The 14,765-nt window shown below is 36.7% G+C and overlaps 1 long non-coding RNA gene across 9 annotated transcripts in view; it reads left to right on the top strand.

The window, feature by feature from the left end:
- Nucleotides 1-3,930: 3,930 nt before the first annotated feature.
- The window catches only part of LOC129887239 (uncharacterized), a 58,817-nt gene continuing 47,982 nt past the window's right edge, over nt 3,931-14,765 (top strand). For 3 of the 9 annotated variants that reach the window (XR_008766356.1, XR_008766329.1, XR_008766331.1), the window contains exons 1-4: nt 5,951-6,341; nt 6,492-6,732; nt 8,642-8,709; nt 11,557-11,772. This is a non-coding gene — a long non-coding RNA (uncharacterized LOC129887239). The other 6 variants (XR_008766374.1, XR_008766397.1, XR_008766343.1 and 3 more) reach the window with 6 other exon arrangements.

The following is a 14,765-nucleotide window of genomic DNA, read 5'->3' as shown; positions in this document are numbered from 1 at the left end:
AGGAGCTTAATTCACTTCCCAATTTTGGAAATCCTTTCAGAAGGGACTGGGTTCGAAAGTGAATTTGAGTACGGCCTTTCATCCCCAGACAGATGGCCAAGCAGAGCGCACCATCCAGACATTAGAAGATATGTTGAGGGCATGTGTGCTTGACTTCAAAGGAAATTAGGATGATCACTTACCTCTCATAGAGTTTGCATATAATAATAGCTATCATGCAAGCATTCAAATGGCTCCTTATGAAGATTTGTATGGGAGGAGGTGTAGATCGCCAATTGGATGGTTTGAAGTTGGTTAAGTTGAATTGATTGGGCCCGATTTTGTTCACCAAGCCATGGAGAAGGTGAGAGTTATTCAAAATAAGCTAAAGACAGCCCAAAGCTACCAAAAATCTTACACCGATGTGAGGAAGGGAGACTTAGAGTTTGAGGTGGATGATTGGGTGTACTTGAAAGTATCACCCATGAAGGGCGTCATGAGGTTTGGAAAGAAGGAGAAGCTTAGTCCTCGATATATTGGTCCTTACCAGATTTTGAGGCGGATTGGGAGTGTTGCTTATGAGTTGGAGTTACCTTCAGAGCTAGCCTCTATTCATCCGGTATTCCACATTTCAATGTTGAAGAAGTGCTTAGGCGATCCCTCGTTGGTAGTCCCCATTGATAGTATTAGAGTTAAGGATAGCTTATCCTGTGAAGAGGTTCCGGTCCAAATTCTTGACCGCCAAATTCGCAAGTTGAGGAACAAAGAGATCGCCTTAGTCAAAGTCCTGTGGAGAAACTAATTTGTTGAGGAAGTCACATGGGAAGAGGAGAAAGCCATAAAATATAAATATCCCCATCTATTCGTGCCTACCAAAGAGAATGTTGAAGGTAATGTTCATTTCCTTGACTTGAATTTGTTTGTGCATTTTGAGTTTGATTGGTAATTTGTTTGAGAATTTTATTGGTTGAATGAATGAATTTTGGTTGTGATTTGTACCCCGAGTCCATTCTTGTTCACTAGTCATTCGAGGATGAATGATCCCAAGGGGGAGATAATGTAACACCCCTCAAATTTTTCCTAAGATTCGAACCCTTCTTGTATTCGGGTAGGGTCGAACTCGAGTATTGTAGAGCATTTGCATGAGTTAAGATGAGTCTTTGAGAAATTGAGCAGCGTTAGAGGTGATGTGGGGTCGTGAAGGACCCCTAGGACCAAATTAAATCCAAAAGATTCATCGTGGCTAAGTTTGAGGAGGAGTTCGCATATGGGGTCGACTTCTAATGACCCTATCTTTTGAAGGACGACAATCTGGGTGGCCTACAACCTATTAAATTAAAGGTCATCGATTCTTCTTTCCAACGCCACCAAGAATGTAATTTTTGGAGTCCGGAGTTGAAAGATATAACGGTCCTAAGACGAACTAGTACGGCAGGGATTTCAGGCCTGGGTTGCAATTGCTGGGAAACTAGGCTTGGCGCCACTGTGGTGCAACGCGCCATTATCGCGCCAGGAACATGCCTCAGTAGTTTGGCCCCTGGCGTTGTGCGCCACTACGAGGTGTGCAGGGTTTTCAAGCCAAATTTCTAGAACCCAGAAAGTATGGCCTTGGCGCTGTAAGGGCGCAAAGCACCACTATCGCGCCAAAAACATGTCTCAGTAGTTTGGTCCTTGGAGCGGCGCGCCACTAAAAGTTGTGCAGGTTTTTAGGCGTAATCGGCCTGGCGCTGCAATGGCACGACGCGCCACTATCGCGCCAGGAGCGTTTAGCCTATTTTTTAGAACTTTTGAGAAGGGGCAATTTAGGAATTCATCCCATATTATATATGTATCATCCTTGAACATTTTGGGAACATATTTTCATCCCCCTCTCTCTCTCTAAAAGCCCTAGAAGTCTCTCTCTCTCTCTCTCTCTCTTCTTTTTCTCTATTTCTAACAAAGAGTTGTTCCAAGAGCTTTAAGATTCAAGTTGCCATTGAAGACCCAACAACAAGGTTTCTTCAAGAATCTATTCTAAGGTATATAAGGCTATCCAAAACATGGGTTGAGTCCACCCATGTGCCTTACTCTTGCTTTGAGGTTAGAGGTCCATGAGAATGGAGTTTCTTGGTATGGTTTATGTTTGAATGAGTTTTGTCTCCTATTAATTTGACTTTATTGGTGTTGATGTTGTTGAGCTAAGAAGTTCCTAAAACCTTCATGTTAGTATGTGTTGATGGAGATGACTTGTTATTATGTTTTGTTGATCTCTTTAACCATGTGATTATGTTGCATAAGTCAATTTTCTTGAATGTGCTATTCTACTTGAATTGTTGGGTTAAAGCCTTAGAGTTGTGATGAGTCCTAAGGAGAGGTTATAAATGCTTATCTAAATGAGGCTTGATTGAGTTGATTGGAGGATAGAATTGATGAGTGGACGAGGTCCTAAATGGGACTTGCCATTATGACTTAATTGAGTTGAAAAGAGAATAGAGTTGATGAGTTGGCAACGTCCCACATAAAACTAGCCGTGAGGGCTTGTTTGAGATAATTAGAGGGAGTCTTATGAGCATGGAGTCATGGAAGGAGTATCGAGAACCGAAGCGGATAAGAGTATAGTCCATACTTGAACCCCAGAAACTACGCCGCCAATGTAGGTAGGGATAGAACCGTTAAAGTCGGATGTTTCCCATTTTATTGTCCTGAAATGATAGGACTTGACTAATCGATGGTATCCATGATTAGGGAGTTTTTCATGCCCTGGCAAGGTATGGACGGACGTGGCAACAACGTCTGATTGTTGTACTATCACTGGCTCATAGGTGATGGTTGTCGGATAAGAGAAACTCCCATTTAGGTCTTGATAGTACTCCGAGTTAGTTGAGTCGAGTGGCTTATGATTGGTCTCGTCTAAACCATTTCTTGTTAGACTTAGGACACTTGAGTGAGTTGTTATGTATATATATGAGTTGAGATCCTGTGTTGATATTGATGTTTACTTGATATTTGTTTTCTCCGGCCATTTTACATACTTGTACATTCCATGTACTGACGCCATTTGACCTGCATTGTTTCATGATGCAGAGACAGGTACCAGAGATCATCAACCGGCGCACCGTTTACTATCCACACACTTCCAGCTACTTGTTGAGTCCTCCTAGTTTCCGGAGGATCTTGAGCTCCATGTATAGTTTTGTTTTGTCTCCTTATTTTGATTGTTGGTAGCCATGGGCTTGTCATTGGCACCTCCTAGACTTTGATAGAGGCTTCATAGACTAGAGTGTGGGGAGGTTGGACTGTTACCCTAAGGAGTCCTATTATACTTATTTTGTTGAGTTGATAATGTTTGGCCTTCGGCCCCCATATTGTGAATAGTATGTTATGATTGAACCCTCCTTTGAGTGAATGTGATTGAATGATAATGTGAACTAAATCAGGTGGTTCGCTTGAAGGTCAAAAATGGCTTTCGAGTGCCGGTCACGTCTAGGGTACCCTCCCGGGGCGTGACAGATAGAGCAAATGAAATAAATTTATATGAGGTGCGATGAGTGAAAACCAATAACCATGACAACCCGTTAGAGGAAATGACATAGGTTTATTTAAGGTATAATAGTAGAGTAAGTGAAATAAGATTAAATAAGGTTCTAACTATTTCTCATGACTTACCTGCCACCTTTTTTTGAAGTGTCTTTTTGTAGCTTTGAAATCATAAAGAGAAGCATCATGAAGCAATATGAGAAAAATATTGTGAGTAAAATTGAATGAATAAATAGAGCTAGAAATGAAAAAAAAAATAGAATATATATATTACTAGTATATAGAAGAGGCAACAAGCGATGGCCTCTTGGTCAACATGTCTTTTTAACCATAAGGGTATTTTAGCCTTTTTGTTTGCTTGTGTTCTATCCATCTCTATCCAACTACACATACCCTACATTTTGTTTATTAGTCTGGCTCTAGATAAGGCAGCCATATTTCCATCAGTTTACACACTTCTGCTACTCCTTTAGCTAGTATGCATTTTTTACATCCTCTTAGTTTATCGTGTGTGTGCTCTGTTAAGTGATTCCATGGTTTTTGAGTTTGGTGGTTTAATTTCTTGTTCTTTTTCTATATGTTATCTTTCCTCTTTGGTCAAATTTAATTATGATAGTTTCTATTCTGTGTCATTTGGCATGTTGGGATCTGTATATGTTTTTACTTGAGCTTCAATTTGGTGATGCATGATATATGAATGTACATATAAATTGAAATTGCGATTTTTTGGTTCTTTTCGGGGTGAGGAAATTAGCGCCTGTGAGGTTTGCTACTTGAAGAAATCAACTTTTGGCTTCACGTGTGTTATTACTTTGAACAGCTGGGAATTCATTATTAATTTGTATCACCTTTTTTTAAAGGGTTTACTCTTTTCCGACTGTTGTGCTTGTAAGTGTTGTCGTTCTCCTTCTACTTATTTCTACGTCTTTGAATTTTTTCTATTGTATTTTCCTTCTGATCTTCTGTTTTTTTCACCATGTGTGTAGTCTTTAAATAGCGTAATGACTTTTTATTTTGCAATAATTTTATATCTATATTTTTTCCAAGTTGAGACAATCTTAGCTATTGATAGTGTCTATGAGACTTTACCTTGAAGACTAAAGCTTAAAGGATCACCTTAGTGTTTTGATGAATTGCGCAACCAATTTTTCATGTATCTCAGGGAGAATTCTTCTATTGTGACTACCATTCAGGTTAGTGCAAGTTAGAACTTGCTAGCCAAATACAAGCTAACATCATTTCTTACCCTTATGCTATCCGTGGATCAATTGAAAAAAAATCATATTAGCCACGTTATATTATATATAGAGGGTTCACACAAGAAAAGAAGTTGATGTATTAATGATTCACCTTTCCAATAACCGTACTTTCTCTAGGTAAATAATTGGTTACTTGGGGAAAGACTAGAATATTTTCTTGCTAAACAGTTTTTCGAATCAAGTGATGAGGCCTCATTCCCAAAAAAGAGTCTGAAGTAGTGACGACTTTAAATAAAATGATTGCATATTTATTATAGACACAGAGTAGCTATTGAATGTGTATTTTCTTTTTTTTAATTCTGTGATAACATTGGCAATACATATGTATGTGAAAGTAGAAGTATCTACTTTTGCTCTTTGACTATTTGCGGAAATTCTTCAGCAACGCAGCCTTTTCAAATTTAATTTTTTTATATAGCTTCTTAATTTTTTTATTATCTACTGATGTGTTATGTTTTTGATAATTCTTGAATTTTGATGCTTGCTTTTGGAAGGAGCCATTTATTTCCAAACGTAGTTGTTGCCTTACTAACTTTTCTCCTCTAATACATCTGCTCGTCCGTTGCTTTTCTATGGTTCAAGCTTATCCATGGGCGGAGGTACACCTTGCGTAAGCTGGTCAGATGAACAACCTTCATCGAAAATATTTTGCGAGTATATATGTTAAATATCGATATTATATGATATATACAAACTATTGAACATTGTTAACATACTAATAAAAGATAGCCTAGTTGTTAAGTGTGTGCATTTTCGCATGAAGGACTTGGGTTCGAACCTCAACAATGGCATTTTTTTTTATCTTTCTGATTCCGTTTTGTTTTTAATTTTTTTTTGATCTTTGTGATTCCGTTTTGTTTTTAAAAAAAGGAACAGAACTTTTGATGAAATCAGTTCCACTTTTTCTTTATTTAAAAAACAAAAAGTCCTATTTTGACTTTTTTAAATTAAAAAATAATCTACCCACTTAGTCATTAAACAAATCCTTTACCCTTTAGTTTTTCATCCTCTTCTTCAAAATTCTCCCATACTTCTTCTCTTCTTCAAAAAGAGAAGCAAAAATCCTCTTCTCTTTACCCTTCTGTCTTCTCAAATCTTAATTTCTCATACCCCTTTTCAAGTTTTAAGAAGTCGAAGACCATCAAGAACTATTATATTTTTTCCCTCAAAAATTATTGTAGTGAGAAAAGGTATTCCTAAGTTCTTTATACCCTTTATTTTATTTATTTATTTTTGCTGAAATTGCTTTTATGTATGCTTTAATCCTTTTTCTTTGAAGAGAGTAATTTCATATTTTGTTTTTTTCTTAGTCTTGTTCACAAATTGATAACTTAGTAGTTGATTTCAGTTTGGGGTTTCAATGAACTTGGAGGAATATTTTTGTAGGGTACCCAAAACAAATACGGTGTCTTAAAATCAAAATCAACTATGCTGAGATGAAAATATCGACCAAATAGAAATACCATGTCACTCTTCTCATATACAGGAATTTGATATGAATGATCTAAAGGTTGATCCGGTTGAAAGAACTCCAATATTGAGTTACCATCCAAATATTCGTGATAAAGAGGGAATACATTATAAAAGGTCCTTGCCAACCTCAGACTCATTAGTTTCCTCAAACTGACTTTTCTGGAATATCATGTCATTTTGTTAATATGTGGTTTAATGAATATCCTGAATGGTTGGAATACAGTACTAATAGAGATGCTGCTTATTGCTTACCTTGTTATTTAGTTAAAGGAGAAAGCATTCATCAAGGTGGTGGTAATGTATTTTCGACAAAAGGGTTCAGAAATTGGTATAGAAAAGATGGTTTTGCTACAGTGTTGGTCCACCAAATAGTGTTCATAATCAATCCAAAAGAAAGTGAAAAGATCTAATGTGAGAACAACAATCCATTCAAGCCGCATTTTACAAGTTGGATGATAAAGGTATGCATGAATATCGGGTTTGCTTCAATGCTTCAATCGATGTGGTAAGACTTCATTTGAATCAAGGTTTTGCACTCTATGGTCATCATGAGAGTGAATAGTCATTAAAAAAGATAATTTTTTTGAAGTTCTTTCTTGGTATGCTTCTAGATGTAATGAGATTAAACCTTTTTTGAAAAAGCTCAAAAAATAATAAAATTATTTCTCATGATATTCAGAAAGATATTGTGACTGCGTGTAACATTGAAATGATTAAGGCTATAATAGGCGATATAAATGGTGACTATTTTACTTTATTGGTTAATGAATCTAGAGATGTGTCACGCAAATAGCAAATGGCTATTTTTCTATGATATGTTGACAAAAGGGTGTTTGTGATGGAGACTTTTATTGGACATGTTCATATTAAAGATACTAGTGTTTCATCTCTAAAGAAAGCAATTGTGGATGTACTTGCTCAACATTCTTTGAATTTATATTATGTAAGTGGGCAATGTTATGAGGGGTAAAGCAGTATGCAAGGTGAGCTAGGTTCTCTTAAAACATTGCTTAAACAAGAAAGTAGATCGACTCATTTTGTCCATTATTTTTCTCATCAACTTCAATTGACTTTTGTCGCGGTTTCTAAAAAGTGTATTCAAGTTGGAGAACTTGTATTATTAGTTTCAAATATTTTGAATATTTTAGGATCTTCTTTTAAATGTGTGGATGAATTTTGAGAATCTCAAAAAGAAAAATTTCAAGAGGCATTGGATATGGGTGAACTAGAAATGGGTAGAGGATTGAATCAAGAACTTTTTCTTGTGATACTCGTTGGGGATCTCACTACAAGTCATTATGAAACTTTATTAGTAGTTTTGGCTCTATTTTTGATGTACTTGATACTGTTGTTGTAAATGAAAGTACTTTGAAAGAAAGAGCAAGCGCATCGGGATTTCTCAGAAGTTGTCAAATGTTTGAGACTATTTTCTTATTGCATTTGATGACAGATATTTTAGGAATCACATATGATCTTAATGTGTCATTACAGAAAAAGAAGAAAGATATTTCATATGTCATGATTCTTGTAAAGGTAGAAAAAAGAAGGTTGCAAGCTTTAAGAGATAATGAATGGGATCCTCTCTTAAACAAATATTGGATGGGATTCACTTAAAGAAAATGTAGGTGCATTGGGTATCAAGCATGACATTCCATTACCCAATTATGATTATCCATATGCTAACTCTATAAGATCACAACGTAAAGTAGTTGACTATACTAATTTTCACCATTATCGTGTGCATGTGTTCTATAAAATTATTAATTGGCAGGTGCAAGAACTTGATGACTATTTCAATGAGGTGACAAGTGATTTTCTTAATGAAATAGCTTTCTTGAATCCAATTGATTCATTTTCTTATTTTAATATAAAAAGGATAATGAGAATGGCTGAATTATATCCTGATGACTTTGATGAATTCAAAATGAGAGCTCTTGAGAATCAACTTGCTAATTACATTATTGATGTTCGTGATACTGATAAAAGGTTCTCCAATTTAATTGGACTTGGGGAAATTTCAAAAAAGTTGGTTTAGACAAAGAAGCATTTAACTTATTATCTTGTATTTCTTTTAGTGAAACTTGTTTTGCTTCTACCCGTTGCCACTGCAACATTTGAAAGACCTTTTTCGATAATGAAGTTTATCAAGAATGATTTGCGGAATTGAATGGATGATGAATTCTTAGATGGATGCATAGTGCCTTATGTAGAAAAAAAGTGTTTAAAATGTTTCTAATGAGTGTATTATGTAAACATTTCAAGATATGAAGTGTCGTCGAATGCAATTGTAGTTATGAAGCTATTAATTAATATACATGTCCTACTTCATCTTCTTTAGTTTATCCATTGATGTTTTTTAAGTTTTTGTTTGAGATATTTTATTCTGGATAGTTAGTTCATTTGATATTGAACAGGGAAAGAATATGAACAACTTGGAGCACTATAGAGAGATCAATAATTTAACCTAGAGTCTGAGGATAAGGTAATGCTTGTTCTTGACTTCTTGCCATGAATTTAAATACAAAAAATGTTGATTTCTAATATTTAGTGGTACCTTGAAGAAACCAACCCATATATGAGATGAGGTATGGCTATTTTGTAGTCAATCTTGGTAATCTGATTATCTAGGTATTTTCTTTACTCGTCCTAAAGTATGAACACCTTTGACAAAAATCCTGACTTCACCATTGAGCTTATCAACATTTGTATTTAAACTAGAAGTACATCTAATGACATGTGTGCTTCACCAAGGATAAATTTGAATTTTTAGGCTTTTTTTATTCTATTCTAAAAGAAAACACTGGCCTAACATATGGTTATATACGCGTATCAGTCAACTTATAATGTTTTGTATAGTGAAATCATTAGAAAAGTCTTGCTATAAGATGTCTTCTCCTGCAATCCGAAAACTTAAAAATTGTCAGGCCTTACTTGTATGTGGTTCACTGATGTTTGTAAGAGTGTCTCCATATTCATAGTCTGAGGTAATGTACTGAAAAAATTAGAAATCTTGGCCTAGCTTAGCTAAATGTTTTAGCCTTGAATATCTTTTACTTGCCTAGTGTACCGATGATGTTTATAGAAATGGTAATGTTGGTTATTCCTGAAATATTTTCACACTGACAAAATTTAGACATTTTGACTCTGACTCCTCTTAAATAAAACCATTTGAAAATTGCTTGCTTTCTGAATCAATATGACTGGCTCTCCTACAATTACTCCTGATTGTGTAAAGATCTCTTGTTACTGTAATACCCCGGAAGTTGGAAAGTCCTAAAATGAGGAAAAAGAATGAAATCCCAAAATAATGCATATTTTGTCACCAGGTGATGACCATGAATGCCATCACAGGACGTAGTCAGCATCATGGCTCATGGTGAGCCACTGTGGTGGTGGTTCTGAAACCAATCTTGTAGGGAAGGAACCACGATAAGGGACCACGGATCGTGGTGAGTACCACGGACTGTAGTTCCCTCCGTGGTGACCCCTCTCCTAAGGCACTTATGAATCTTTACATGGTAGGGACAACGATTGACCACCATGGGCCATATAGCCCTTCATGGACTATGGTGGGTTTCATGGTGGTCACTCCTATAGGCCCTCCTGCAGGTCCTACACCACGTCCATGATTCACGGACCATGATGACCTTCGCAGACCGTCATGGTCTCCATGAAGGAACTACTGAAACTTTCCCTGCAAACTCCAAGATTTCTCCTCTAAGTCAGTTATCACGGAACCACCACGGGTCGTGGTGACTATCACGGATCATGATGGGTCCCCCAGGCAGCTGAGTATGGCTAGTTTTAAGAAGGGTATTTTGGTCTTTTCCTTTATTTTATTAGCAAAGTAATGTCATTTTAGGTACTGAATCTAACCTATCTAAATGACCCTAAGACTTTCCCAAATCATTTATTCTCCCTGAAGTCCTAAGAGATAAAACCCTTCCTCCTCTAAATGTCTTTTTCTTCATCAAGGAAAGCTTGGGTTCCATCACAAGTGTTCAAGTCCCCACTTTCAAAGCTTGCTTTAGGGCCTTGTTCCCCAAGGTATGTGAGTCTCATTCATGGGTTCTTCCACCCATGGAGCCCAACTATTTTTCCAAACCTAATAGCTCATTTTAAATTGTGCATTTAATGGGTTTTCATATTATGATTTCAAATGTATGGATTATTGAATATTTGAAGTATATTTGTCTATCTTAACTTATATTGATTCCTAATTCATGGAATGGTTGATTTATCAAGGTCCTATATGAAAGCATGAAAAAGGGTTCTGAGGTGTATTGGTGGATTATTTTAAAGATGTTTTAATTGATTCATTCCATTACTCTTATGCATGATAGCATTGATTTAAATGATTTGAAAGTTGATTGAATAGAACTCACCTAGTTTTACTATGTCCTCAATGAAGTATTGAATTGAAATCTTTTGACTCACAAATGAATGTTTATGAAAGCAATGTTTTAGATCAAATGAGTCTTATGAAATGAAAGAATGATTGAATAATGATGAAAGGGATTCATATCCAAATGTATGGATTATTGAATATTTGAATTTTATTTTTCTATCTTACCCTATGTTGATTACTAATTCATGGAATGGTAGATTTATCAAGGTCCTATATCAAAGCATGAAAAAGGGTTCTGAGGTGTATTGGTTGATTGTTTTAAAGATGTCTTAATTGATGCATTCCATTACTCTTATGCATGATAGCATTGATTTAAATGATTTAAAAGTTGATTGAATAGAACCCACCTAGTTTTACTTTGTCCTCAATAAAGTATTGAATTGAAAGCTTTAGACTCCAAATAAATATTTATGAAAGCAATGTCTTAGATCAAAGGAGTCTCATGAAATGAAAGAATGATTGAATAAAAATGAAAAGGCTCATATTTGAATCATCAAGTTTTAATGAGCTATTCTACTGAAGGATGCTTTGATGATCTAAAGCTATGTAAATGATTATGTTCTTATGTTATATGAACTATTTTATAGGATTGACTTAGGACAAAATAGGACATTGAGGTGGGAGTCGGTAAGGAGATCCTAGTAGAAACCTTTTGTCCCATTAACTATGTGCCAACATAGGAACTATTGTACTCTTAGGCTAGTGGATCCATAAATAGCCCAAAATGTTAAAGAAATGAATGAATAAAGTTGACAGAGCTCTACCTGGTAAGTAGTCTCCATATGCCAACATAGGGGTTTGAGTTGGATTCTATGTAATAGTTCGCATGGTCTTAAATGTCAGTTGTAGTCATTTTTCCATAAAATGAATATTTCAAATGTCACCCATGTTGATAGCTCATGCATGAATCTACTCATTTAGGGACCGGCGTTCTTCTTCATTCTCCTCCACATGGCTAGTAGAGATCGTTGAAGGATACTTTTGGGTGAGTTCCCATGTTTTAAAAACAATATTCCTTTGTCTTTTTATCTTATTAAACGTTGAGACTTCTAGACATTATATTTTGACTTTTGTTTTATATTAATTGAAGGTGAGCTAGGGACATGTCTTAGCCCCTGCCAAGTCTATAATATAGAGGTATTGTTGGACATGTATAAGTAAGGTTTGACTAATTTGGTTCTTATTTAAATATTTCCCTTAGTCCAATTTTCCCTTTTTATTTCGCTTTTTGCTAAATGTCATTACCTATGAAAAGCTAAATGAATGCTAAGAGGCTTGAGTAAGGTACCTTCGGGTGTCTCATTCTTCGTGTCACGTCTAGGCCCTAGGCTTTGGTCATGAAAAACTTGGTATCAGAGATTGAGGTTTTGAATGGTCCTTGGAGTGCAACATACCGCGCCGAATAAGGTCTTTTTCATGGTTGTGAAGTGCGCCACAACTATGAATAGGAGACTATGGGACATTTAGGAAAGTTATCTCTTCTTTCATAATTTATGTCATGCCCTAGAGTTGTCCTAAGACTTCCTCTAACTGATGCATCATTTTGTATCTTTTAGATCATGTCTCCAAGAAGGGTACCTGCACCTAGAGCAAGGGTTGAAGATAAGGACCAAGCTCCTCTAGTTCCCGAAGGTTAACATCATGAGGAAGGAGTGACACATGCGGAATTCTGAAACATTATCACTTTGTTGGCCCAAGCCATAGCCAACCAAACTAACCAAGGCATTATTCCTCCTCTTGCTCAAGTAACTACTCCGACTTCTAGGATTCAGGAGAACTTCAAGAGAATGAATCCACCCGATCTTGATGATTCTAAGGTAGATGAGAATCGACCTTATAGAGTTCATTGACAAAATTTATCGAATTGTGTCTATCATGGGAGTGCCTCTAAATGAGAAGGCCGAGCTAGTGGCCTATCAAATCAAGGGTGTGGCAAGGGTTTGGTATGATAATGGGTTGTTAAGAGGGTTGAAGATATAAGACCCATAGAATGGGAACATTTCAAGGGTGCCTTCCTAGATCATTTCTTTTCTTTGGAGCTAAGGGAGGCAAGGATCCACAATTTCATTAACCTTTGCCAAGGGAGCATGAATGTGAGGGAGTACGCTCTCAAATTCACCAAATTTTCTAAGTATGCACCTTTTATGGTTTATGACCCAAGTGAGAGGATGAGCAAGTTAATTTTCATCATTTCTAGTTTGATGTCCAAAGAATGCAAGATGGCCATGTTGGTCAAAGAAATGGACATCTCTCGACTCATGAAGTATGCGGAACGAATTGAGGAAGAGAAGTTGAGGGAAAGTTCAAGAGGGTTCAAGAAGTCTAGAGTTGATGGTGGAGGGTTCAATCCTCAAAGGCTCGATCATGTTGGTAGTGGAAAGGGCCAAAGTGGGCAATGATTTGTGGGAAAAGGTTACACCAATACTCCTCCTTCAAGGTTTAACAAGGAAAGGCTGCTAATATGATGGTTCCAAGGGAGAATGTTGGTGCTCAAGCTTTCCCCGCTTGAAAGAAGTGTGGGAGGACACACAAAGGAGAATGTTTAGCCGGCTCCAATGCATACTTCAAGTGTGGTAAATCGGGTCACCAAGATAGAGATTGTAGAGTGGTGGTGGTAGGCCTCAAGGCCAAATTTCTCATGGTCAACAATCTCAAGGAAGTGTCCAACGCACAACCACTTTTATGCCTTGCATAGGAGATAAGAGGTTGAGGAAGCACCCAATGTTATTACTGATATGTTAAAGGTCTTTTCTTTTGACGTATGCATTGTTAGATCCGGGTTCCAATTTTTCGTTTGTTACTCCACTCCTTGCAAATAGGTTTAATGTGTTACCCAAAATGTTATTAGAACCCTATTTCATGTCTACCCCCATTAGTGAGTCGGTTGTTGCTAGAAAGGTGTATAAGGGTTGTCCCCTATCTATTTTGCACAAAGTTGTTCCTGGTGATCTCATTGAGCTTGACATGGTAGATTTTGATGTATTATTTGGATGGATTGGTTCCATGCATCTTATGCTTCTATAGATTTTAGAACTTGTCGAGTCAAGTTTTAATTCCTAAATGGGTATATTCTTGAATGGAAGGGTCATGATTTGGTAGTGAAGGGTAGGTTCATTTCTTGTCTTAAGGGTCAAAAGTTGATTTCTAAGGGTTGCATCTAGCACATTGTGAGGGTTAGAGATGTTGACTCTGAAAGTCTTTCTATTAAGTTGGTTCCCGTGATTAATAAGTTTCCCGATGAACTTCCTAGTATTCCTCCCAAAAAGATATTGATCTTCTTCCTGATACCCAGCCTATCCCTATTCCTCCCTACTAAATGGCCCTGGCATAATTAAAGGAGATAAAGGAATAATTAAGGAACTTATTGGAAAAGGGATTTTTAAGGCCGACCATTTCACCATGAGGTGCCCCCGTATTGTTTGTGAGGAAGAAGGATGGGTCACTTCGAATATACATAGACTACCGATAATTGAACAAGGTAACAATTACGAACAAATATTTGATCCCTAGGATAGATGATTTGTTTGATCAATTTTAAGGGGCAAGTCATTTCTCCAAGATTGATCTCCGTTCTGGCTATCATCAATTAGGGTAAGAGAGTGTGACATTCCCAAGACAATTTCGAACAAAGTATGGTCATTTTGAGTTTGTGGTGATGTCATTTAGGTTAACGAATGCGCCAGCGGTGTTTATGGATCTAATGAATAGGGTGTTCAAACCTTATCTTGATACTTTTGTGGTGTTCTTCATTGATGATATCTTGATTTACTGTCGGAGTAAGAAAGAGCTTAAGGATCATTTGAGAGTTGTTCTACAAACCTTGAGGGATAGGCAATTGTTTGCCAAATTTAGTAAGTGTGATTTTTGTTGAAAATGGTGGCATTTCTTGGCCACATAGTGTCTGATTATAGGATCAAGGTAGACCCCAAGAAGATGGAAGCGGTGAGGAATTGGCCTAGACCATTAAATCCTTTGGACATTAGGAGCGTTTTGGGTCTAGTTGTTACTATAGAAGGTTCGTCAAAGGGTTCTCTTCCATCTCATCTCCTATGATGAAATTGACTCAAAAAAGGGAAAAATTCTTATAGACGGATGAGTGTGAGAAGATTTTCCAAACTTTGAATTATCGA

The sequence above is a fragment of the Solanum dulcamara genome, chromosome 1 (assembly GCF_947179165.1).
Source record: "Solanum dulcamara chromosome 1, daSolDulc1.2, whole genome shotgun sequence".
Classification (NCBI taxonomy): domain Eukaryota; kingdom Viridiplantae; phylum Streptophyta; class Magnoliopsida; order Solanales; family Solanaceae; genus Solanum; species Solanum dulcamara.
Note: the sequence above shows the minus strand (reverse complement) of the source record. Positions and strands in the feature narration are given on the sequence as shown.